The sequence below is a fragment of the Tenebrio molitor genome, chromosome 4, assembly GCF_963966145.1.
Source record: "Tenebrio molitor chromosome 4, icTenMoli1.1, whole genome shotgun sequence".
NCBI lineage: Eukaryota > Metazoa > Arthropoda > Insecta > Coleoptera > Tenebrionidae > Tenebrio > Tenebrio molitor.
In genome coordinates, this window is record NC_091049.1 from 8,023,564 (window position 1) to 8,026,651 (window position 3,088).

The window sequence follows — 3,088 nt, forward strand, 5'->3', positions numbered from 1 at the left end:
ATCTCGAGAAGAAAGACAGACCATATTAAAGAAACAAACCTAGGGAGTTACACGTTTAAAAAAGTAGAAAATTTTAAATACCTGGGAGTGAACGTGAACGAAAAAAATGAACGAAGCGCCGAAATCAAAGAGCGAATACAAGCAGCGAACAAGGCTTACTGGAAATATCACAGATACCTAACGGACCATCACATTAGCAGAGCAACAAAGATAAAAATCTATAAGGCAGCAATTAGACCTGTAGCGACTTATGCAGCGGAAACAATGCGACTCACTAATACAGACGAAGAGAACCTCGGGATATTTGAAAGAAAGGTACTCAGAAAAATTGCAGGGCCAAGAAGAACAGAAGAAGGGGAATACAGGATACTAATGAATCATGAAATAAGGGACATAATCGAGGGAGAAGATATTGTAGGATTTGTGAAAGCACAAAGGCTACGGTGGTTCGGACACGTACAAAGGAGGGATACACAACACATACTAAGAAAAACCCTAAATTGGAGACCAGTAGAAGGAAGACCAAGAGGCAGACCAAGGATAAGGTGGGAAGACCAGATACACGAGGACATTAGAAGGATAGGAATAGAGGACTGGAGAATCAAGATTCAAGATAGGAAGAGCTGGGAAAAAAACATACGAGCAGCCAGGGAGCAAGGCAGAATCTAACGATAACAAGAGAGAAGAACAAGGCGGAGTGATTCACCGCAGGAAAAACAGAATCGAAAAACTCCACCATAGGAGTAGCGTAAATTCGGCATCGAATAATCGCTTATATATACATATATATACAGGGTGGTCCCGATATAACCTGCCAGAAGAAATCCAGTAATAGGTGACGATGAGTAGAACTCATGCACAAAAAAAGTTTCTAATAAAAGTCTTTTCGTTTTCGAGATAAAAATAATTGAAAATTTGGTCAAAATTTGCTGTACGCTAATGAGTTAATAGGTTTTAAAAAGGTAATTCTGGTTACTTGGCTGCAATTTCTTTAGCAACGCTACCTGTAACACCTATGACATTTGTCAAGTTTAATTTAAAATTTGCGAATCCTTCAAAAAGTTATGAAATTCACAGAACAAGAATACGCCGATTTGCATTTACTCTATGGCGAAACACGTGGTAATTCAAGACCGGCAAGGCGACCATACGGCGAGCGTTTTCCTGAAGGAGTCCTTCCGTTTCGTTGTACTTTTGTGGAGCTACATCTGCATTTATGTGAGATTGGTTCTGACTGATTCCAATACGATGGCGTCCCCGATCCTCCATTTAACCCCTCTGAATTTTAATTTTTGGGACCACACGAAAGATTTGGTATACGAAGTTGAAATAAATACAAAAGGCCAACTCCAGAAACGCGTAACAAACGCCGCGAACCAGATTCGTAAAAACCCAGAAATGCTGAATTCTGTTTATAAAAATTGGTACCAGCGTACTCAAATGTGCTTAAATGCCAACGGAAGGCACACAAAACATTTGTTATAAAATAATGTTTCTAGTCTAGTTTACCTTTCATTAGTTAGTAGATATTCTAGTTAGAGTTGAAAGTACGAATATGAAAAGTGTAAATAAATTTATTCAATACATTATTTTGGCTATTTCACCACAATTAACACGATACTCTTATTACACAGTTCTTCCACAATTTTGCACACACTACCTCTACATTTATTTACACATTGAGGAACACCACTTTATTTATTACTCATTCATCGCAGTCTACAAAATCAGCTTTTGTACCTAAATAAGCTGGTGAATTAGCGCACACAGTGTACAGCGTTTTCAATAAATGTCATTAATTTGATTTAGTTTGTCAGATTTGAGATTTGTCATAAACGATTCAGGTACCTATGTTGCTTAGATACTGTCATCCTTACAAACACCAACAATTAATTCCTGAGTAGGTACGTATTTTTGTGGTCAGCAGCGTCGAATGGGTGTGGATAGGGGTTAATTTATCCCCATTATTTTGGACCTAATGAAGGGGGGTTTTTTGGACTTGTTAGATCCTTCTAATGACCCAGAATTTTTTTGGCAGGTTATATCGGGACCACCCTGTATATATATATATATATAGGGCCCGGATTTTAGGCAAAATGGACTATTTTTATTTTTTAAGGCACATGTATGAAACTTGTCTATAAATGATTTCTGGCTTAATTAGAGTAATTAGAGCCATATTTGATTCTACCTATTCGGCCTAAAATGCCCTTTAAATACCTATTTTACCTTTTAACTGCCTGAACATGCCTAAAATGACCAAAAATCAATTTCATTTTTGCGGTTTTTTCCCAATTTTCGAATTCTGGGAAGTTTACGGTATTGAAAATGTAAAAGTGGTACCTCAATAAAATTTACAATGCTTTATGATTTTAAAATTTAAGGAGATGTAATTACTGAAATGTACAAAGTGCAGTACAATACAGGAATTACTTTTTCGCTTTTACGGTTGGGACCATGATGTCAGCGGTAAATACTCCGACAATACCTAAGTACCACAAACCATTAGACTGGACTGGCATAAATTACAGAGTTTATCTGTTTGCCTCTGTTCGAAGGGGTGCAGGTATACGCGGTCTAATGTTTTCTGATACTTAGGTATTGTTAGAAGCTTTAACGTTTATAAAATGGTCCTTGCCATAAAAACGAAAATTAAAATCCCGAAGTGAAACAATAAGAGAAACCTTAAGGGTGTCATTTTCTAAAAATTTAAGAAATATAAAATTAACCATCTCCTCTGAAATTTGGTGGGAGACGTAAATATAAGCATTACAAATTTGTCATTTCTCGTTTACTTTATCTCCGTGCAGTGGTCGTGTTTCTTGTGAACCTGTTTAAAGTGAACATAATGCCGAAACAAAAAATTAGTTTACGCGAAAAAATATTACAGTGGACAAGCAAGAAAGATTTATATGAAATAAAATCAACCCGAGAAATGTTTTGTAAAGCTTGTGGTAAACTGGTAAGTTAAGCATAATTAAAAATATGTCATTTTATATTTTTTACTTATTTGAAAATTTTATTTTTTGTAGTTTATATGCGAAAAAAAATGTCACTTGCAACAGCATGAGCAAACGGCCATCCATAA